This window comes from Crocodylus siamensis, chromosome 2 (assembly GCF_052110815.1).
Source record: "Crocodylus siamensis isolate JL-2025a chromosome 2, ASM5211081v1, whole genome shotgun sequence".
NCBI lineage: Eukaryota > Metazoa > Chordata > Crocodylia > Crocodylidae > Crocodylus > Crocodylus siamensis.
Genome location: NC_143396.1, coordinates 99,400,354 through 99,424,867, shown reverse-complemented (window position 1 = coordinate 99,424,867; position 24,514 = coordinate 99,400,354). Strand labels below are relative to the sequence as shown.

At 42.4% G+C, this 24,514-nt stretch overlaps 1 protein-coding gene across 4 annotated transcripts in view; it reads left to right on the top strand.

The window, feature by feature from the left end:
- The first annotated feature begins 726 nt into the window (after positions 1 to 726).
- Positions 727 to 24,514, top strand: part of IL15 (interleukin 15) — a 125,855-nt gene continuing 102,067 nt past the window's right edge. For all 4 annotated transcript variants that reach the window (XM_090036483.1, XM_090036486.1, XM_090036475.1 and 1 more), the window contains exon 1: positions 727 to 1,315. The gene's annotated coding sequence lies outside the window, so the exon portion shown is untranslated. The remainder of the gene's footprint in view (positions 1,316 to 24,514) is intronic.

Here is a 24,514-nt window from a genome sequence, read left to right as displayed (position 1 = left end):
CATAGACTTATTCATGTTCTTATCTCCACACCTTTTATAGACATCCTGGGCACTCTGATTATGATTTACAAAACATAAAATGATAAATGATGTAGTTAAAAATAGAGTTACTATGTGTTACGAGTGGCAGTAGAACTGGTGATGGGCACCTGGGTACTAGCCCCAGCCACCAATTTTGAAAGAATGCAAAATGGCAGTAGTGCCACTGTTTCAGCTGTTCCTGCTGGCCAGGGCACAGGAACTGCTTGCTACCCCTCTGGTTATTAGTATTGTTAGCACCTCTAGTGCTATTAATTTCCAGGAGGAATTTGGAGAACAGGGCCTGTTCCTGCTGCCAGTTAAACGGTTCCTCATCTGTACAGACAGATGATGCAGTTTCACTGGAATCAACAGAATGATGTTGGTTTATGTCCTAACAAAATCTTAAGGAATGCTGGCAACACAGACGGTAAGTCCCCAGTCATGCGCAGATAACATCTAGTCATGGAAAATTCCGCAGTGTGCTCAGCACGTGCCCCCTGAGTGACCTGTGGAGATGTCAATCAGCCATGACCTACTTTCAGCCCTGCGCATGCTCAGTCCTGACACAAAGCCTAGATTCGCACATGCTCAGTTTATCATAAGCATGATGTCAGTGTCTAGAAAATTCCTTCGTCCAAGCACCCTGATTGGCTGAAGGGTTGCTTTAAAAGTTCTCTGACCCCCCCCCACCTTCAGTGTGGGTGTGTGAGTGGTGGCGTTAGTGTGTGTCAGTGCAGTAGGAGAGAAAGGAACTGCTCTATCTGAAGGCCGAGGCTGCTTAGGCAGGGACTGTTAGTAAGAGAGAGTTTGGAATCTAATTTCCCAGTTCCATTCTTGAGTCCGCACAGCGACTTACCTTTATTTTTCATGTTTGATCTTCCGGCTACGGACTGTATACTTTCTGGTTTTGAATACGTCTCTACGATTTCTGCAATTTGGATTCTTCGACCCGGCTACCGTTTATCTGGCTCTGGACTGATTTTGCTTGTTTTCACCGACTACGGATTTGGCTTGTCCTTCTATTGAATACTGCATTCTCTGGTTTTGACCTCGGCTTTCCTTCAACTACCCATTGTTGTCCTGACGGGACTGGCATCACGGATTGACACCGAGTTACAGTTTTGTTATAGTTTGTGTGTTCTCCCGTTTATGAGCTGTTGACCAGCCCTGGGACTTATCCGACAGGCTTGTCTTGTCAGGGAACCTCGTGGGCAACAGACCCCTTCGTTGTTCTCTGTTGTTTAATGTGTTAATACTGTAACTGAAGAATATCGTACCTACGCTTCATCAAAGTGTAAGTTAAAATAAACCCACCTTGTTGTTATCCGCTACGTGTCCCTTCCTCTGAACTCCACGCCAGTAATCCCACCTGTTCGTATCCGATTGCCACCCCGATCACCGTGACCTTGGGGCCCTGTTACCCCAACAGTTTATACCAGTTAAGGATCTGATTATGTGTGTATAAGACTTATGCCAGTGGCTTAAATAATAAAATAAATTGCTATCAGATATCTCCCTGATTGTTCGCACAAGGACTAAATGTTATATTATTGTTTTTGAAAATGGAACTAATATATAGAAAATTATGATTGGTGTAAGTGCAGTATTGTTCATTTATTTGATCAGATTTATCACTGAGATAAATCCATTAAAGTCAGTGGTGGTGTAAGTGCAGTATTGTTCATTTATTTGATCAGATTTATCACTGAGATAAATCCATTAAAGTCAGTGGAGTTTCATCAGAGATTCATTTAACTTAATTTACCTACTATTATGAAACTGCCTTAATTCTCACAGGCCAATGCAGTAGATGAAACACACTGTTAAGAGAACAGTTACTTGCTGCAATCACTTTACTTAAGTGAAACCACTTGTATGCTACTCCATTCCTGGGAGAGTAAGAAACTCTGCTTTACCAGCAATTGCAGCAACTGATAGCAGCAGTGTCATTTTAGTTTCAGCAGGCCACAATGGCTAGTGCAGTCCAAAACACCAGGTACAACAGAGGGACCTAATGAAAACTGGTTGCTGCCAACCTCTTGGATCTGTGCTTTAGAAGATTCCAGCTGTGAAATCTCACCAAAAGTTTGAACATGGCACAGTTAATATAACTGGAATGTTATAACTTTGTAATTTCACTGCTTTGCTTGGCCTTCTTTGCAAATGCATGGTTCATCCTCTCTCAATTTCCCATTGTATCCATTGACACGAGGATAGTTGCTCTGGCATCAAGGTTAGAATGTGGGGTGATAGAAGTCTACATCAGGTTCTGCTAACATTTCTAATTATCATCATCATTGTATATATCTAATGGTTGTTCTAAGTCTAATAGTGCTGAAGTAGAACAGTGCTTCGGCTACACTAATACTTCCCTTTCCCTACTGCTCACGGAGTGGCACCAGGTGGAAGTGATGCTGGAAAATAAGTTTCATGCTAGACATGGTTTTGGGTTTAGGAAGAAGCCAATTCAAAGTATTATCAGTTCTAGCAAAGAGGGCTAATAATTTCCTGGGCTGGGCTGTCCATTTACAAAAGTACATAATTTAAGACCATGTTTGCTGCACTTCAATGGAGATAATACCCAACACTAGGATGTCTTTGCTAACTGAAAACATGAGGCAATTTATCTTCAAGGTAATATAATAATATAGTACTGCTCTGAAAAAGAATAGATATGAAATCTGCAAGGAATGTCTCTTCCTTGTTGAGCATTTACACTTAAAGCACAAATTCCTTATTGTATTCTGTCTGTAATTTACTTTTATAGCTTTTATTTTAAATGCTCAAGTCCTTTTTCCAGGCACGGCAGATTATAGAAGATCATAGATGGATCATGGAAGTTTCCTTAGGTATGTTTTTTCTTGGGTCTGTTATTATGAACTATGAAATATTTTATTTTTCCAGGGAAAAATATTTATCAGGGGAAAATTGATAATGGTCAGATCAATTATATTTGGGGAAGACCTCCATAAGGACACTGCAGAATCATTGTACACCAAAACATTTCAAATTGGATTTAACAAGGCAATAGAAAATTTATGGTAGGGAAGTCTTGAATTGGCAAAGAAAAGGCCAGGTAATGGTTTCCTGTTGCTGCTTTTTCTGATGCCAGGACCGCTGGTAAAGTTTGAATTCTTAATAAACTGAGTGATCACAAGAACTATATGGAGCTGTGCAGCTCCATGCCTGCTGTCTATTAATATATCTGCTTCTAATTCTTATAAAGGGAAAGGTAGTCACCTCAGGATTATCCATCTCTTTTGGCTCTCTAAAGATATGCACCAACAGTAAAACTGTAGAACTCTGAAATAATTTTTAAAAGAGATAGGGCATTCATTTGCTCACTACAAATAGGTTATTGGCTGAGCTTTCTAGTCATTATAAAGCCTCGCCCCAGAAACACTACATTTTGATTTCTGAACCTTCTTTAGTTTTCCCATTTTTTGTTAAAACTAACATGATCACAAGAATTTGATATCAAGCCAAAGGAAATACAAAGCAAATACAGTAAAAGCCCTGTTACCTGGCATTTTACTAACTGGCATTTCTATTAACTGGAATTTCTGGTTCACATGTGGCTGCCGCCACCACCAACCCAAGACCCTGCACTGCCACTGCTTCTCATGTGACTGCTGCCCCCTCCTTCCCCCCGCTCTGTGTGCCCGAAACCCCAGTGCCTCAGGCAACTGGCGTTTTTAGATTACTGGCACCCCCCATTCTACACTCATGCTGGAAACACAGGGCTTTTGCTGTATTAAGGAAATAAGAAATCTGTTTAAAATACGTTAAAAAAGTAACTGCCGCCCCTTTCTACTTGCTATTTTCTACAGCTTCATACTACCCACTTATATGGTGGGTGGCTTTACTTAAGGATTTCTTGATGCACGATTCAGATGAATCTGCGTTTGAGTAGTGCAATCTATTGTGTAATGGAACATCAGCATGCCTCATTGTGGTGATGTATTAATCTATTATCTATCATCACAGAGCTGTCTCAGTCTTCTTGAAAATATTCTGCTCTCTAGTAGATGTCTAGAAGCAAATTCAGTGCAGCAGATAACAAGGATCAGAGAGGATGGATAACAAGAGTCAGAGGACAAACAGCTTCCCGGTACTAGAAAGAAAAAAATGATGCTAAGTGTACAGGATTGATGCTGGTTCTAGTTCTACATTCCCAAAATGCCTGGCCTTGTTACCATGGTGGTTCCTTCGGCTATTTCTGATCAACTTATGGTAATGCTTTTGCATCAAGGCTGAATACACTGATTTTTATTACCCCAAGTCTCCTTCCCTATTAGATGCTCTGAAGATGAGACATGTTTTATAATATATCATGCAAATTAACTTGATAATTAAGTCAACCACATTATTTTTATAATGTATGCATGCAAAATGGAATAATAAACACACTTTCAAAAAACAATTAATCATGCCTCGGCACCAATTATACAATATAAGCAAGAACAGCTACTAGGCAATTAAGCAAACAAGCACAGTTTGGATTTTTTATGATGTACTTTTCTAATGAACAGTGATTACAGAATTACAGAGTGCTCTGATCCTGATCTAATCAAAATATACCTAAAACTTCCCAAGAAAGATTAAAGCAGCATTGATGCCTGACTGCATATCTTTAAATTAAGTCATTCTTAAAAGATTGGTTAGCCAACATAGATGCTTTGGAGCAGGTGAACAAAAAGTTCAGAGGGGGGAGAAATGTTAAAGTAAGATCTTCAGCCTATAGACTATTTTATCTCTCTGAATAAAAGTGGAAATATTGGATAGTTATAATCGAGCAATGACATTGTCCTGTAAAATAGCAAATGTTAAGAAAAAATATGTGGGAATGTCATTGAAAGAAGTGATTAGGGTCTAAGTAATCAAGACATCCTAGGCCAGATATCATCCCTCCCATTAGGTGCCTATGTAAACTGAGGCACCTAAATGCAATCCTATTCCACTCTGTTGGGATCCTTAAAAAAATGGTAATATCGAAGGTTGATGAGTCTTTCTTCTTCTCACTGCTTTTTTGTGACAGATTTATAGATTACATGACAGTGCGTTACAGAGAACAGACACATTAATGAATATTCAAGAACTTGAACAAGGTAGGATAGGAATATATTTTTAGGTACCATGTCATCTGGGTCTTCCCCTATCTTCTTGTATCTTCTATTAGATTTCTTCTGAAAACCTTGTGTTAAATTAACCATATGATATACAGGATAAACTAGGATGCAAACTACCTGGAAAGTAAGAGAAATAGAGAAGAAATAAAACTATTATAATGTTAGTATTAGTGATTACTTGACTTCAACAATTCTAGAGGGAAGTGACAGTGTTTCGACTCCAGTAATTCCTTGCTTAAAAAAGTGTGTGCTTCAGCAAATTTAACTTTTTCTTCTGAACAACCTGTTTCAATCACATTTTCTGTAGCTCATCCTAAATCATAAGGCTGAGAACCCACTGTGCCAGCTCCAGGCTCTTAACTGAAGCATCTAACTCTGTGATTTGTTCCCACTGTGCTTTCTTGTGAGCCATCAAAACAGTCTACCCCACAGATTGACTTTCAGAATCTCCCTCACTTCAGTCCTAGATGTAACTAAGACTTTATTGATTTCCAAGTGGAAAAAAAAATATCAATCCGGGCATCAGCAGAAGCCAGGCGTTCCTTATCCATAAACTGCCATAAACTCAAATCTACCTTCCATCCAGGGGACACATGCTGAAAAGTTAGGTGTAATAAAACAAGTACAACTGCTGCACGACGAGTTATTGTAGCAGTTTTGAAGGATATAGTCATAAAAGTCTGTATTAAGGATGAAGTAGTCATCTGCAATGACTGTACCTCACAACAGTAGCAAGGAAGCAAGACTGTGGTAACTCTTACTGCTTGTAAGAAATCATAAAGCTCTGCAGTCTAGATTCTATCCAGTCCATTGTGGGATAATTCTCATCAGATAACCACTCTTTTCTTTCTTTTAATTTCCTATAATTCATGGGTTTGACAATATGTTCATGTTAAGGACAAGACATTTCTTTGAATATAGTAAGGACCTTATAATTTCTAATTAAGTTTATTAACCAGATTTTGGTTAGTGTATAATAGTGATTCTCAACCAGGATGCCATGAGATCCTTTCAAGGATGTTGTGGGGTGCTGTGCAATATGAGCGCTTTTAGGTGTGCGAACACATACACTTGAATCACAAAACAAACCCGAAGATGTCAAGTAGGAAGCCATAGTATCAAAAACATTTGACCTGTTGGAATCTTTCTGAATTCTTTACAACAGAATGATTGCTTTATTATTTTTCTGTAGTCAAAATCTAAGTGAAAGTAAGAACTGAAACTTTCTGAGAGGTTCCTTCAGTCCAACCAGGGGTGCCTAGGACGTAAAAATCTTGAGAACCACTGGTTTATAATATTAATAATACTATTTTTGTATCACTCTTGCCTGAGCTAAACAGGAATATTGTGATCCTCTCTTGTGAAGATAAACAAGTAGAGAATTAATAAAGGATCTGAACGTACCCAACTTCACGCTCGTTTAGATACAAATCAGGATTGAAACTTTGCTGTCCTGTCTGTGTCTAAAATGAATAAATAGGGCATTCCATGTGGATACTTGAGAAATGGACAGTCATAACCTCCAAGTATCATACATCTGTCTTTTGTGTTTCTTCCAAAGTAATATTTTTCCTTCAATATTTTTCCTGTAATCTAAACTTCCAAATTCAGACTATAATTTTGGAGCTATTTTTGTATGTGCTTTGTTAATAAGTGAGAGGGACAGAGAATTTAATAGTATTTGAAACTGTATATAACAACACATTTATATGGTTATGTCGCTATTCTTTATTTTGCAAAGCATACCACACCCAGAAAAATATATCGGAGTTCTGGAAATACCATGAAGAATAACATATTTTCATCACATACAGAATAACCAGCTGTTGGACATTGGCGCGTGCATTATAAACATGAAAATCTGGCAACAACAGTTTCTGCTGCTTTGGCCAGGCTAAAATGAAAGTAAAGGCCTACAGCCTGTTCACATGATTCATAGGCAGCAGGCTAATGAGCAGGCTGAGCTCTGTAGTTGCTGCTACTTTGTTATTTATTACAAAGAAAGATCTTTTTTTCTTCATGCTGTCATTTAAAATAAGGAGCATATCTTATTCCAGAGCATGTTGTATGTGAGAAAATATGGTGCTATCAAAGCCTTTCCCAGAAACATTAAGCAGGTCAAAAGAGGTAATAGCAAAAGATGCTAAAGCAGCACAGGTGGCTTGATATTTAGAGAAGAAAAATAAATTGTAAAAGCAGCACAATTAGCAAGTTGGATATAGGTGTGAGGGGAAAGGGTTGAGGGGATATTGCCAAGGCTACAGCATTGTTTTCTCAGCATTACCCACCTCCCAATCAGGGAGTTATGCCTGCTGACATCCAGATGTTGTCACACTGAAATTTAGGACTAAGTCACTAAGCCCAACAGGGAGGACCAAATAATTAGGGATGCATTTATCAGAGCCAGAAGTTGTGATATAGGTTCTCAGATGAGATAAAGTAACTACTATAGCCAGTTTTGGAGAGAAGGATTCTTCTAATTCTTCATTATCTCTGGAAGTGGATCAGAATAAACTTAATTAGTGCCATGACTGTTCTAGAGAACAGTAAATATTAAGAAACCTGGAAAACAGGACATGATATAAAGCTTACTGAAGTCAAGGAGGAGGACTGCATTTATTTTAGCAGTCACTACCCCCATTCACAATAAAGTGACTGTCAAATTAGTATTGGAAACCTGATTGAAAGTATTATGATCTTTGAATAAGAGAACTGAAACATGTATGTGACTTAGGCAACCTTTCTGGCACGTTTATAAAAATCTCAGCTATTTTGAGAATAATTTGCCATTATGCTTTAAAAAAATGCATACGGGTTTATTTTCTTAAATCTTCTCAGCCAGCTGGCAGTTTATTGCCCAATTTTTCCTTTGTGTCTCTTATTGGTCTGGCACAGTAACATATGGTTTGCTAATCTCTGAAATGGCTTTTCAGCAGTTTTAAGGGTACCAGAGGTAGGTGTTCTGAACAACTTTAGATAATAGAAGAATTGGAAGCAAAGTTTACTAGAAGAGTGCTAATACCACATCATTTAACAGAAATTTAGGTGAAAACAAGTTAAATGTAATTGCCAAAGCCTAGTGTTGTTAGCCATTAGTCCTACTGATTGAAAAAAATAAGGGTACTAATAGTCTCATACGGGGCACATCCATACATGCAAGCACGTGGGCTTGCAGCAGCTCAAATAGAAGTGGTGGAAATTTGAGCCAGGGCTTTTTGCCTCTGTGCACATGCCCAGACATGCACTTTGGTGTGGGGCAAATTGTGCCATTTGGGGCAATATAACCCTGCCTGGCTCCTCCTGGTTCTGTAGCCAGGGGGGAGCTTGAGCCCAGGGTCAACACCTGTGCTGTCCCCGGCCGTATAAAAAGCCGCCCTGGCAAGTAGCTTAGGGGTAATCATTCTCAGGAACTTCTGAGGCCCAGCCAATTGGTACCTGGGGACACTACCACTTGTGCCAGCTGGACTGCTGAAGCAGCCCTGAGAGTTCCCTGCACCCTTTATCCACTGCAGCAATCTGGCAGTGGGGACTGCTGCCTGGCTGTGACCTGTTGTGCATGTGCCAGACCTGGATAAGGACTGCACAGACAGTAGAGGCAGCTGGCCCACAGGGCTGTGGCTACCTAGTTGGCCTTTGTGCAGTACTACTGCCATGTGTGCTCCCTGCCTAGCCATCTGGGCAGCTATCGCCCGGAAGATGTTCTCAGTGTGGTGGCCTGCTTTGATATGTCAAAGCATGTCCTCCTGGTCCCAGATGGCCAGCAGGTCAGCCACAGCCAGCTGGGTCCAAGGTATCAACTCTGAGCAGGCTGGGTCCTGCCACTGGCCTCCCTAGCAGGAATTCTGGTGTTCCCTATTGGAAAACTGAAAAATCCCTGATAAAAAACCCCAAGTCACTCTGTAAAATACCACAAAATCCATGCTCCTCCACAATTCAAACAAAAGACCACTATATAAATATATATATATACACACACATGTACACAGAGAGAGAGAGGCATCAGTTGGGCAATGTTTTACTGATATATCTGCAGTGTTAAAGAAATTTGGTAGCCTACCAGTGCCTCTGTTATCATAATAAAGTGAATTCTAAATAAATGTTTCATGAATTTATGAATATATGTTTTGTTGCCCCCTACAGGGGCTATAGCCCCCCCCAACAGGGGCTACGGCTCCCCCTTGGGGTTACAGCATCCCCACAGAGGCCACAGCCCCCCAACAGGGGTTACAGCCCCTCAACAGCAGCTATGCCCCCCACAGGGGCTATGGCTCCCCCTTGGGATTAAAGCCCCCCAGCAGGAGCTACAGCCAGTTGGAGCAGAGATTGGAGGGCTGGGGTAGCAGGTGGGGCCAGCGGTGGCCCTCCCCATGGTCCCATCTCCCCTCCTCCAGCCCTGCCAACCCCTTATTTACCAGCACTGGAGCCGGGGTCCAGCTCCCTGCTGCTGGCATGCTACCTGCCCTGCCCTGTCAGCATGCTTTAGCAAATTTGCAGCATGGGGAACATTTTCTCATTCCTGCACGTGCTTCTTGCAGCATCTCCCAAGGAATTTGAGATGCTGCAAGAGGCATGTGCAGGCTTGTCTGGACATACCCAAGGGGTTTTCAACAGCATCAGGTTTGATCTTCAATTATTTTTTGCCTGAAAAGGTTAAGTGGGCCAATAAGAGCCACCTGTATGTTCAGAGACTTGCAAGGCAAACCATACAAGGAAAGGCTGAGGAACTTGGGCTTCTTCAGCCTAAAAAAGAGAAGGCTGAGAGGGGACTTGGTAGCAGTTTACCACTATATCAGGGGAATACATCAAGGGCTTGGTGAACAACTGTTCACCAGGGCACCCTTGGGGAAAAACAGGAGTAATGCCCACAAACTCGTGCAAGACCATTTCAGGCTTAACACTAGAAAGAGCTTCTTCACAGTTAGGGTGTCCAGACTGTGGAATAAACTTCCTCCAGAAGTGGTACAATCACCTACCCTGGAAATCTTCAAGAGGAGACTGGATGGTCACTTTGCTGGGGTCACCCGACCCGAGTTGTCTTTCTTGCCTAGTGCAGGGGGGCTGGACCCGATGATCTTATGAGGTCCCTTCCAGTCCCTTATAATCTATTAATCTATTAATATGAATTGCCAGTGGATGGCTTCATAACTGAAGCAAATTTAGAAGAGGGGGATATAAAACAAGAAGAATTTTTCAAGTTAGTGGCTCACTGGAACAAAACCTGTCACAAACGCAGAAAAGCGGTGCACACTGGCCAGAATGTTCATTATTTTGTTACCACTCGAAAAAACCCATAACCAATGCTAACAAATTTGCATTTGTATCTTTTTAAATTCAAATTCTGCTTCAAGGATGTACATATAAGCATGGCTGGCTTATATGTATCATTGTAACACTGGACTCAGATCTCCATCTTGTCAAGATCATGTGGATGCTGTTTCTGTACACCAGCTTCCTCACATTAAACAAAGTCGTGCACAGGTTTCTACCACAGGAAGCAAACACATTCTCCTGTACCAACCTGTAAAAGCCTTGTGGTGATGGACTGGTGGTGATGGAGTCAGGACTACTGAATCTCGCAGCCTCCAGCCATGAATCTGCCTCAAGAAGTGGTAGCCTGATGGTCATCTTGCACCTGAGTTGAGAGAGGGGTGAAATTAGGCAGCTGCTACCATGGCTGAGCAGTCCTATTCATGATCTCCTGTGCTCACCCCACATGGAGAAGGGGTTAGAAAAGGTACCCTGAACCTAGGCTGATCCATGGGGCAGAAGGTGCAGTGGTGCAGTTGTATAGCTCCCCTCCCTTGTCCCCCACCACACACACACTTTGTTTCATGCTTCACCCAAATTTTAAAACCAAGTGCCTGGGAGAGGCAGTGGCATCTCTATTCAGGGAGTGCTGAGACAGTCAATTGACTTGATGACTCATTGTTAGCTCCCTGATAACTGCTAATCTTTCTCCACTCCACAGGTGTTAACAACTATTGTCCTTTCTGATAGTCTTGATGTTCCACTATTCTATCCTTTCTTCTGCAGTCTTTCTGTCTGTTATCCATTTCACAGTCCTTCAGGCTCTCTTCAGCTCTAGCTAAAAACCTTAACTCAGGTATGGAAATGACCAACAGTGAAGTATTGGAGGCACTATCAAAACACTCCAGATTTTTGTGAATCTGAATAAGTGAGGTACATTTAACTATAATGACTACAGGACTAGTGACAAGATACCTTCTGACTATTTTTTGCTTAGTTTGTGTTTTTTTTCAACAAGTAAAATACCTAGCAATTTAGTACACATTCCAATGATCATATACATCTTTTGATCATAAACTGAATAATATAGTGCTAGCCCCCTAGCATATTAGTAAAACTTCTATTTTTTGTTTAATTGGAAAAATGTGTTGTGTTGTGTTATATGTGATAATTTGCTATACCATATGTACCCCACATTTCAAAATCCTAGATCCACCCATGGGTACACTTGTCTGAGAAGTGGGAGATACAAAAGTAGGAATTTAAACCAGATCTTCCACCCAAGATGTGGAAGGTGCTTTTCCATGCTGTTAAGCAAAAGGTGGTGTCTAGTGCCCTCACTATCATTTCAAAAGAGAGCTGTGGCTTCCATCTTATTTTGTGGGGAACCAAAATTGTTGTATGTTCAGTTTGCTTTGAGAAAAACTGCTGAACTGAGCCCCTCAGAGGGGATAGGCATTAGGGCTGTGCGAAATGACAGCATTCCATTTCGACCAGTGTTTTGATGGAACAGCATTTCATTTTGATTTGAAACAGCTCTTCCGTTCCGTTGAAACAGCGAAACAGTTTTGATGTTTTGCCCATAGGATATAATGGGGAAGGACAAAACTGCATGTAACTTTGCCATTGCTTGCTTGATTTGGATGAATCTTTCAGGAATGGTAGCCCCTTTTGAGGGCATTAAGTTTGCTAAGTTTCAAAGAGTTAGGTTTAGGGGATTTGGGGAAACTGCACCCCAACATTTTGAAAGCAAAACTTGTGTCACGTGTATGTGTTAAGCCACAGTGAGGTAAAAACTGCCGGCATGCTATCCCCTGCAAAGGCCACAAAGCCTGGTAAGTTTCAAGGAGATAGGTGCTGAGGGTTCAGGGAAACTGCACCCCAAAATCTTGAAAGAAATCTGGCTCTTCTCAGCCAGATTGGCTGACCTGCTCCACTGGGCTTTAAACTAAGCCCACCAAGGGACGGGGGGACTACTGCCACTGCTGGCCCACTGAACAACCCTTGCAAAGCCAGCTGGCTGAGGCACTTAAGGGAACCCACCCTGCCGCAGCCCTGTAATGAACTGTAGGCAATGCTAGGGCCCCCAAGGGGACACTTGTGCGCCTATACACAAATGCCAGGAGTTTGGGGAATAAACAGGAGGAATTGTCCTCCTGCTAAATGCAAATAACTATGATGTCATAGGGATAACGGAGACCTGATGGGACTCTACCCATGACTGGACCATAGGTATACATGGCTATACCCTGTACAGGAGGGACTGAGTGGATGAAAGGGGTGGGGGTGTAGCTCTCTATGTCAAGGAAAGCTACACATCCCTGTAAGCTGACATTGGCACCCATGGTGAACAACTTGAGACCCTCTGGGTTAAAATCTGTGGGGAACACAGCACAGGGGATACTATGGTGGGTGTCTACTACAGACCCCCTACCCAGGGTCAAGACCTTGACCAGGAGTTTGCCAGGGAATTGGCTAAGGTTGCACACTCCCAGTGTATGGTTTTCAGGGGAGACTTTTACTACCCAGACATCTCGTGGGAGGAGCGCTCAGCCAAATCCGAGCAATTGCAAAGCTTTCTCTCATGCATGGATGACCTCTATATGATGCAGGAAGTCCGCAGGCTAATGAGAGGTAAAGCACTGCTCAACCTGGTACTGGCAACTGGGGATGACCTAATCAGTGACCTATCAATCGAAGGAAAGCTGGATGACAGTGATCACGAACTGATCACCTTCACCATCTGCTTTAAAGCTGGTAAGTCAGTCAGTAACACAGAAACCCTCAACTTCAGGAAAGCTGACTTTGACAAGTTCAGGAGGCTTATCAGGGAGGCCCTAAAGGGCCACAATCCAAAGGAGAGGGGAGTTCAAGATGAGTGGTTGCTTCTTAAGGGAGCAATCCTGGATGCACAAGCAAAGTCTATCCTGTTTCAGAGAAAAGGCAGCAAAAGGGCACAACAGCCTCCTTGACTCTCCAGGGAACTAGTGGACCTCCTGCATCTTAAAAGGAAGACCTACAAAGGATGGAGGACTGGAACTACCAACAAGGAGGAATACTCTGCTCTGGTCCAGACCTGCAGAGAGCAAACCAGGAAAGCCAAGGCTGCGATGGAACTCCAGCTAGCTACAAATATCAAGGACAATAAAAAGTCATTTTTCAGATATGTGGGGAGCCAGAGGAAAAGCAAGGGCAACATTGGACCCCTGCTAAACCAGATGGGACAACTGACAACTGATGCCCATGAAAAAGCAAATTTGTTTAATGGGTACTTTGTGTCAGTATTTCACCAGTCCCATGGGACACCCCTGCCTACTGTGGTTCAGGGAGGCCTGAGTGCAAGAGATTCCTTACCTTCCATCAAAGCTGACCTCATGAAGGAATACCTTGATAGGCTTCAAGTCAGTTGGCTCTAATGGTTTATACCCAAAAGGACTCAAGAAGCTGGCAAGCATCATAGCTCAGCCCCTGGCACAGATCTTTGAGAACTCCTGGTGAAGTGCCTGAAGATTGGAAGAAGGCCAATGTGGTGCCTATCTTCGAGAAAGGAAGGAAAGTAGATTCGGCAAACTAGAGGCCCATCAGCCTGACCTCTATCCTTGGGAAGGTCTTGGAAAAGATTATCAAAGAGGCCATCCTTAACAGACTAGCTGACGGCAATATCCTGAGGGATACCTAGCATGGGTTTGTTGTGGGTAGGTCTTGCTTGACCAAACTTTTATGACCAGGTTACCTATCACCTGGACAAGGGGGAAGAGATTGATGTCATATATCTTGACTTCAAAAAATCCTTCCATCTGGTATCCCATGATCACCACTTGGCAAAACTGCTAACTGTGGCCTTGACCACGCCATGATCTGCTGGCTGGGGAACTGGCTCCGCGGCAGGACCAAGAGGATGGTGGTTGAAGGAAGTCAATCTTCTTGGTGCCCTGTGACCAGTGGGGTCCCTCAAGGCTCTGTCCTAGGGCCTATCCTTTTCAACATCTTCATCACTGATGTAGACATTGGTGTCAGAAGTGGGCTGGCCAAGTTCGCCAATGACACCAAACTCTGGGGTAAAGCATCTATACCTGAGGACAGGAGGGTGATCCAGGCAGTTCTTGACAGACTCGTGAAACGGGCAGATGAGAACCTGATGGTGTTTAACACCGAAAAATGCAAGGTTCTCCACCTTGGGAAGAAAAACCTGCAGCATGCTTATAGGCTCGGCAGTGCTACGCTGGTTAGCACTACAGATGAAAGGGACTTAGGTGTCATGATTGACCACAAGATGAACATGAGTCTTCCATGTGGTGCTGTGACTGGTAAAGTGAGCAAAACACTGGCTTGCATCTGTAAATGCTTCTCAAGCAAATCCTGCGATGACATTCTCCCATTGTACTCAGCCTTGATAAGGCTGCAGCTGGACTACTGTGTCCAGTTTTGGGCTCCCCAATTCAAAAAGGATATGGAGAAGCTTGAGAGAGTGCAGAGGAGAGCCATGCACATGATCAGGGGTCAGGAAAACAGACCTTATGACGAGGGGCTGAGATCCATGGGGCTCTTCAGCCTGGAAAAGCGCAGGCTCAGGTAACTCCAGGCACACGTGCCAGAGCATGGCATGTGGGCTGTGGCATGCTTGTTCATCATGCCACAGCCCACCTGGGCTCTGGGCAGCTGCCACTGGCCATGGAGCCAGGGCTTCTTGCAGCAGGTGGCAGGGATGCTGCAAGCCCTGCTGCAAGCAGCTTGGAGTCCATGGCAGACAGCAGCTACCCAGATTCCAGGTTGGCTGTGGCAGGAAGCCAGGAGGTGGCAGGCAATGCACTGGGGTCCAGAGCAAGTACCCAAGCCCTTTTCTTGCTAGGCACCCCAAGGCATGTGTGCAGCTACTGATGCCAAAGAGCCCAGGTTGCTTGCAACAGGTGGTGGGCAGGCTGCAAGCTCTGCTGTGAGCAGCCCAGGCTCCATAGCAGGTGGCAAAAGCCTGCCCAGAGCCTGGGCTGCTTGCAGCAGGCAACCATGAAGGTGCAGGCAGCTGCACTGAGGTCCAGAGCCCCAACCTGGCTCGTTGCTGGTGGCGGCTGCACGCACACCTTGGGGAACACCATGGGGAAGGGGCTGGGGCTGCGCTACCACAACAAGAATCAGGCCTTTCATGGCTCCCTCGTGATCCTCCCCGACACGCCAACATCTTCCCAGGCAAGGTTGCACGGTTTTTTGGCATTCAACCCCAAAACATTGCTGACCCCTCATATGCTGCTTCTGATGCCCAAGATAGGTAAGTTATCTCTTCAAAGCAGTGCAGTGCACAATGGAGACATACCCTGAACATTAGGTGCTGTAAGACAGAGCATTGTTATGTTCAAGGACATTTGCATGGCAGTGTCCTTACAGGCATATTCTGGAGCATTTCCCACTGCACCCCAGAAATGTGTCAGTGAGCCACTCCAGCGAGTGGGCTTAATATGGCCGTTGGTGCTGTTCAAGTAGGAGCTACTAAATGAGTTGTACTTGGGAGCAACCCTTGTCTGTCAGGATACACTAGGGCTTTAATGTATCTACAACCTTTATGAATCTAGCTTCAAGTGCCCTCATATCTTGTCAACATGAACTGGAGTTTAAAGTACTGAGTACCTTGAAGGATCAAGTACCAAATCTCCAAAACATCTCTCTCATAAGTGCATGTGAGATCGTACAGATTAGGTTTTATTTCCAGATAGCACTCTACACTACCTCTTAGTAATATTCCTTTCTAAGGAAGCTTCATATCAAAGAAGAGATGGGATGAAAGTTGTAAAATATTTCACAAATAAAGCTCCGCTGTAATAAAAGTGAATGGAAGTTCTGTTATTTTTTATAATTCATGCTCTCTATCTACCCTCTCCCTCTGTCTGGCTGTCATTGCTTTAAGTTTGTGTTCCAAGTATGGAAAACTAACATTCTATGTGATATTCCAATTTTACTGCAGCAATTCTCATTGCTGTTTCTGGGAGACAGTGTGAATTTACATGTGTCATTTCCAACTACTTTAATTCAGGTCCCAGTCAGACTATGTTTCTTGTACATTCTCCTTTCTATTTGGCACTAAAAGCAAATATATCTGTCTGAAGAGTAACTTTGAAAGCTGACTACAAAATACCAGAATCTGACAGAGGAGTCCTGAGCTAGAAAAAAAATCTATTATACAATATACACAGCACACAAAGTTAATGTCACCAGCCATACAAGTGATCCATCTTCACATTTTGTACTTGAAGTTTCTGACAATAAAACTTATTTGTAAAACTAGGATGGTTCAGACCATTCTACTTCTATTCTATTTCTATCCCTTGAATTCAGACAAACTTAATATATACTTATATATCAAATTGACATGGTCCGGCAGAAATTTCTTCTCTTCTCTGCCCTCTTCTTCAGCAGTCTCAAATATACTTACTTTTTTCATGTCGTTTCTAACTCTGAGGACTCCTTCCCATACTTATCTCTCTGTCTCTCTTGCTCTGTTCATTCTGTGTTTTAACTTCAGCTATTTCCTTGCCATTGTTTCCTTTTCATCTGTCTAGAAGTACTTCTATCTTTCTCATTTCTAACAAAACCTTCTATGACCTCATCTATCTCTGTGTATTGAGCCTTCAAAAGCAGCTATACATTTTGGAGATCAGGTGCTCAAGAATGACCTAAACATTCACCTAAGGACCTGTTGTGGACATGTCTTTGTTTAGTGTATACCTAGGTTCATTCACACTTATGTCTACTAACATTCACTGGCAACATCTCCCATTTGTTCCCATGGAATGCAACCCATAGTTTAGGTTCTTTTTAATGCATGCTTACATCCAGCTTAGTGTGAAGATTACTGCTTTGTCATTCACTTTTCAGTTTGGGATCATGTTAAATACAAATTTTATTAATTATAATTTCTAAAGTCAAGTAGAAACTAGATACTGTTACATGAAAGATCTGATGGGTGCAGACAGTGAAGAATATCTCCGTAGAAAAATCTAGGAACTACAATTCACAACTAAGACAAATATTTTATCCAAACTGACTAGGGAATAAACTCTATTAAAACTGAAATTAAAGTAGAACAAAGGGAATACAAAATAAAAGGGAAGAGCAGAGAAACTTCATCAGAAGTTTGAAGGTGGGGTTTCTTTTTAGATACTACAAGAGAGTCTTTATCACATGCGGTACCTATATTAAATGTAGGCTTTTTCTGTGGGCACCTTGGGTAAATTAACGCTATGGAGTACAAGCATGGCATAGAGATACTGCAGCCTGAATGAGATAATTTAGGTGCCAGAAGCTAGTGTAGCCAATTAACTGGGGTGGATCACCATGCTAATATACCTATAATCTAATTAGCTCATTTAGAGTTAGTTTGGGTTATTTCCACACTGCATCATGTTGTATTGATTTATACAGAGGCTAATCTAACAAGGCATACTAGAGTTAAATAGATTACTATAATAGATAGCTCTGTTTTTATGATAAACAAAAGACCTACTAAAGTGATGTTGGTTATATCAAGACTCTGTTCTTCTATCAAGAAACAGTGCAAAAACATTTCCCTACCAATTCTCCTCTCCACTGTGCTTTAATTGGATGCTATTTTAATTATTTATAGTACCTGAGTAACTCTAACATTGGACTGCATGTGTAAATTATATGGCTATTTATTATTTATCTATTAATTTTATTGTTATTGTGTAGTGAAAGTCCCGGTCAGGACTACCCCGTCTCATAAGTACTACTGAATAGAGTCCAAAGAGCTTTAGATGTGAAGGTTAGCTTTATTTATAAAATCGTGCCATTAGAGGTCAAATTTTTCCATTTAGAAAAATATGACCAAGAATGCCAAACTTTCTGTTGTAAAGACAAACCAAGTCTATACCAGAAAACAGTTTGTGGAATTACTATTCTGGTTCCTGAACAAACCAACATTGTAATGCCAGTGTAGCTGTTGCACACTTGGAGGTCTGCCATCTTGGCATCTGGTGACCACTTTGTGGTCTGACTCACCCACCAGCTTTTCCCTGGCTCCCACCTCACCTCCAGTCTCTCCCCTGCCATGACTTTGATGTTATCTTGGTTTGTTGGGGAGGTAGACCCTAGAGCCAGAGGTAGCCTTGCTGGTCAGCTCTGTCTTTTCCAGCTAGGTCCACTCTACATGGGACCTATGCTCTCCCCTTAAATGCTTCCCCTTTAAGGGTATGCTCCCTCAGGCTTCTGAACCCCTCCCTGTCAGGGCTTCAGCCATCACAGCCTTGCCCCCTTTTTATCTAGCTGCATCCTCAGCCTTGGTCCACTGTCTAAGATCTCAGCTCCCGGGCATCAGCCCCGATTTGGCAGCAGCCTCTCTTGAGACTCCTGTTTCACCCTCACCCCATCTAGCTTGAGGCTATCTTCTGCTGTACCACCCAGGCACCCCATCCCATGGCCTCATCCTCCTTTGTAGGCAGAACTTGCTCCTCTGGTCTTAAGTTCAAAATAGAACATAAACACAAGCAAGCCACTTCAAAAACAAAAAGTCTCCTTCACTCAGGGTTAATGGTGCCTGTCTGATCAGAGACTGGATTGATATGCCCAGCCTTCTTCCACCCATGTGACTGGACCTCCTGTGCCTGGGGACTAGGGGCAGCTAATTGCCTCATTAACTGCCTGGCCTTTTTAGCCTTTGGCTCAGGCCACCTGCAATGCTACTCTTTGCTGCGCTTTCTAGCCTGGGGTTTCCTTCCTGCTTCTATCTTCCTAGTAACCACCCTGGCAATCTTCAAAAAGCATCTTGATGCCCATCTTGCTCAGGTCAGCTGACCCCAGCAGTCTTTCCTGCCCAAGTGCAGAAGGCTGGATCCAATGATCTGTACAGTCCTTCCAGCCCCTAACAACTATGAAACTAGGAAACAAGGACAGAGGTTTCCTGCTACAGTAATCATATCTAAATGTAGAGCTTTGGCCTGGGTAGAACTATTCAGGGTAGGAAGAACTCCTAAAAGTCCTAGCTATAAGGTCAAGGAAATTGTCAAGGAGGGAATTTAATTCTTGGCAGGATTTCCCATTAGAAGAAATCTGGATCAAAACAGATGCAGCCCTGAATGACTAGTTGCCAAAATGGATAGGGCACTGTATTCTGGGATTAATCCATGTAAGGGCTAATATAAGAGTAAAGTGTTATTCCCAGAGGATGCTCAGAGACAGAATGGTGCCTCCAGCATCTTATGACACTGCTAGATGAGCAAATGGAACTTACCTACTAAATGTCCTGTTTAGTGAAGTTGCTTCTGGGCATACTCAGCTGTGTTGTGGAAAGCTGTCACAGTCCCTCCTTTTCTCCTTCCCCACAACCTTTGTGTGACCTCACTGACACCTGAAGAGAACACTCCAGACATTGCATTTTGACTCCTATGTTCCCTGAGGGTAACAGAGCCTTCTTATGCTCTTTCCTTATGCCCATCTGCACGGCAGCTGGAAGCAATCTGGGGCCCAAAACAATGTGAAACATTTCATTTCCAAAGCCCAAAAAAGGGTATAAATGAGAGTGAACGAAACAGTGAAAAATAATGGGAATCAGTTCTTAAAGCTTCTAGGACTAAACATATTTACATGGGAATTAAATAGGACTAATTTATAAGGATAAAATATTTGAAATTGGGGCAAAAGTCTCACTATGATAGAAATCATCTCCATGGTTACCCTAGCTAGATTCCACCTAACATTAATTGAAATTCTGCATGCATGAAGAACAGGCTACTGGAATCTAAGTCCACTATGTGGGTCTCAGGGGAGACTTTCCTTAGGTTTTATATAAGTGAGCTATGAAGCTGATACTTTTTGATTATCACTTAGATTACAGAAGTGGTCATTATGAATATCCAGAGTGATTCAGTTTGCATTACAGGATGTGTAAAAAAATTATAAGAAACATGTTTTTGTTGAATAAACAGAGCATAGCTGGGCAGCTCCATGCCCTGGTGGTACAGCTATTTTTGCTGTTATCTCAGTTGCACACCTCTTACTTAAGCTACTGTGTACAAATATTGGATTGAAGTCTAGGGAAATTCTCACATGCTCTTTAGGACATGTATTTTATTTGCCTTTTATCCCTGATTTAAAAATGACTTATTTAATTTGGGTAAAACTTGGTTGAATTTGTTTCAAAGCTTAATGCATAAAGTTAGATCTGAAATTAAGTGTTTAACTTAATCATATTAAGTCTAAACATTTTGCCTTTAATGCCTTAGATTCTCTACATAGACAGCCTCGGACATAGACACAGCTTTAAATGTTTTCGATACAAACCTCAAGGTACCAGGTAGCTTGAAAATGCTGTGATGGTGGGGCAGATGGAGTGTTACACAGGAGCGCGGGGGCGAGGGTTCCCAGAGCACTCAGCAGCAGACCCGGAAGTGGACCAGAAGCACTTCTGGTTCACTTTTGGATCTGCCGGGGAGTGCACTGGGGGGGCCCCCTGTCCCTCCCCGGCTCGGTAACTGGTGCCTCCTGGGTCTGGGGGGCCACCCAGGGTCCCCGCATGGCCTATTGCTGAGTCAGGAGGGGGGGTGTGGGGGGAGGGAGGGCCCTGCGTGCTCCCTGGCAGACTCGGAAGTGGACCAGAAGTACTTCTGGTCCACTTCCAGGTTTGCTGCTAAGCATGTGCCCCCCCCCCCCCCAACTCCTGTGGGACGTTCCATCCATCCCACCATTGCATCATTCACGAGCCACCCCTGGTACCTCAAGGTATGTAGAAAAAACATTTAAAGCTGTGCCTATGGCCGGAATGCTGATTGTCTGAATCAGCATACAATCTTTAGATTCGGATTTAGATGAATTGAATTGGGGACCATGATCTAAATCAACGAATTCAATCACTGTCCCAGATTTGGGCTTAATCTGAATCTAAATTGAATACAGCCCATTTTGTACAACTCTATCATCTGGCACTATTGTTTCAGGCTGTGTACAGGCTCAAACATACGGGTGATTCCTAGGTCATGTTTTTAAGAACCCATGTAGGTTAGAGAGATAATTACTTTTAATGAGAGATAGTACTGTGGTCTCACTGTGTAACTCCAAGAGCTGAGGCCTGAGGCATGGGCCTGCAATACCTTTTAATCAGACCCTGTGATGTTTCCCTAGGAAAGGGTCCTGCATTGTTCCCTAAGCTGATGAGCTGAACGCTTAATGACACTCACTCATTTTCTTTCTGTCTTTCTGGCCACCTATTAAAAACAGTTATAGACTCTTTCTTTTCTGCATTGTTGATTTCTTCTTGCTACCTCTAGGGAAAAAAACTCAACAACCCCTATGTTTCTACATATTTGGACAGATAAAATAGTTTGACCTTTCACAGGGTTTGGCCTTTATTAAAACCATGTGAATTAGGTGAAGTCTGCTCCCTTTCAAGGTAATTGGATTAATGCGAACGTTTTCAGTGTCTGCTTCAAGCCAGTATAAATGGTCTGACATTAAATGAGGTTAAAAAGCCTCCTATAAACTACCACTGCTGTTATTAAATTTAATTAAGATAGAACAGCAGGCAATTTAAATGGGAAAGTGTTGCACAAAAATGGCACTACAGAAAAATGATTCTGATATTGTCATTAAAGCTAATTGGAAGCAGCGGTTTCTAAATGACAATGTAATTAACACGCTAATGAATACCATATTAGGATTGTTATTAACAATGAAATTTGCAAACATACATGAAAAACCAGTTAGGGATATCACATTATTACTGATATTACAAAGTTAAAAAAACCCAACCATCTTCAGACAAATTATACAGAATTTTATCAGCTGGTAATGCACTCTAACTGAACAGCAGTAATAAAACCTTTTACCCTCTCACCTTTCACTTCCAGCAAATTAAGTGATAATTGCTACATATTAGCTATAACGTGTGCATTTTGAGTAAATTGGCTGTTCTGATATTTCTGCACAAACTTAACCAAGGAAATGTTTTTAGAAGGTAACAATCAAATGAGAAGGAAACCACATGAATGCACCATTAAGTCACCATGATGCATGCAACCTGTGTAGCCAAGTTAATCATTCTGTAAAAACAAACCACACTTGGGATTCATCACTAAACAAACATTCTGCACAGTTGAACAGAAAGGTTCTGCTAAATTAAGCTAATGCTACTTTATGCATAAATGAAATTATTTATCAGAGAAAGGTGACATGCTCAGTCTTTAATAAGAGGTTTTGGGCGGTCTAGTTTTCCTGAACCCCCCGCTAAGTAACAGATGGAATCGTGGCTCAGATCTTAGTGATCAACCTGTGCATGGCAACTTGCCATTGTTTTAAAGTTTGAAAAAAGGAAAGGCCTTTTTAAGGAGGGGGATGCTAAATTAAGAGTTCTGAGTGGGAGAAAAACAAGAGGGAAAACTTGTACCTAGAGGAAGCAAGTAACAAAAAGATACGTCTTTCAGATTAAAGGTTATACTGCCTTGAAGATTATATATATATATATATATATTTGATGTGGTTATATGATTGTGTTCATGAAGAGGAAAGAAACAAAATAGCTACTTCGGAGCACAGTTCTGGTTTTTTGGCCTGAAAATCAGACAGAAATAAGGTAGCAAGAAAATAATCGTGTAGGAGATTTCCTGTATTTCCTGATCTTAGGGGGTCTGGAATGCCACAAGAATACAGTTTAAAGATAAAAGAGTCAGAAAATGACCAACTAGTGTCAATGACATTTTCAAAACTGACTTAGCATCTGTGGATAAATCTACAGAGGTTTTTTTTTTTAGATAGGGTAATATTTAGATCTGTCAGAGAGCCTCGGTTGCCACCAGGGGCAGATCCAGGCAGAGTACACTGATGCACTTGCACCCCCTTTTCATTCCTGGCTCCACCCAAAGTTTAAAACCAATTGCTTGGCAGTGCCAGCAGCATTTCTAGTCAGGAAGTGTTGATGGAGTCCATTGACTTCATGGTTCATTATAAACTACCAGATCCCTTCTAAACTCTTCATTCCACAGTAATGACCCTCTCTTCTTTTTCATGATCTTGATGTTCCACCAATCAAGATAGCCTTTGTTCCACCATTCTGCTCTCTGTCAGCTCTTCTTGGTAATGAAGCTCCTATTTCATAGCCTTGCAGGTTGTTTTCAGCTCACTCCAATGAAGCTGTATTTGGTTCAATCTTAAACTGAATAATACAGCCCTAGGCCCCTAGCATACTAGCAAAGCTTCTAGTTTCTTTTTAACTGGAAATAAATGTGTGCTGCGCTATACATGATGATGCACCTCACCATCTGCAGCCCTTCTGAAACTTCTAAATCCACCCATGGCTGCCACCTACAAATTGCTACTTACTCAGGTTTCTGTCAATAGGGATGAAACCATGTAAGTTCAGATGCTAGTGCTTTTCAGTGCCCTAGCTTATGCATAAACTCTCACCTAGGACATGAAAGAATCAGTCTCTGCTCTAAAGAAAAACTATTTATATACAATAGAACAGCTTCACTAGGATAATAACTGATACATGTTAGTTTAGTCAATAGGGCACTTTTGCGCTAGGGTAATCAGTTTCATTCTATGGCATAATTTGATGCCCTAGGTGGCATGGTGGAGGGGAGGGGGGGAAGGAGGGAAGCAAGTGCTTACCTCTCTATGCAGGGGCTGTTGCAGCTCTGGTGATGGCGCAGCCCCAGACATCTCAGTAAAATCTTCCCAAACACAGGCTGCTGCAGTAGTGGCAGCAGTGATGGCATAGGCTCCATGGGAGTTGCCATTCTGATGCCCCTCTGAATCAGTGCCGACGGTTGATGCCTCACATGCTGCTCCACAAATTACACTACTAATTTTATGTCTTTGTTCCAAACCAGGCAGAGTGGGAAACTGAGATCAGGTGCGTGCTGTAAGGATCAAGAAATTAGCAATAGAGTAAGGAACAAGGAGTCTCTTTGTCTTGCTGGAAAGAGAAGGTACCTAATTCCGGAAGAGGATGAATCCCAAGTAGGGATAGCCACCTGACTTTTAGAAACTGGCATCAGAATCTGTCAAAACTTGAAACTATATACAGAGATGGATAAAACCACTATGATTTGGGTGTCAGCATCTCTCACCATTTTGTGAAAATAACTGGTTAGGAACAGATGTTGCATTTGTACCTGGAC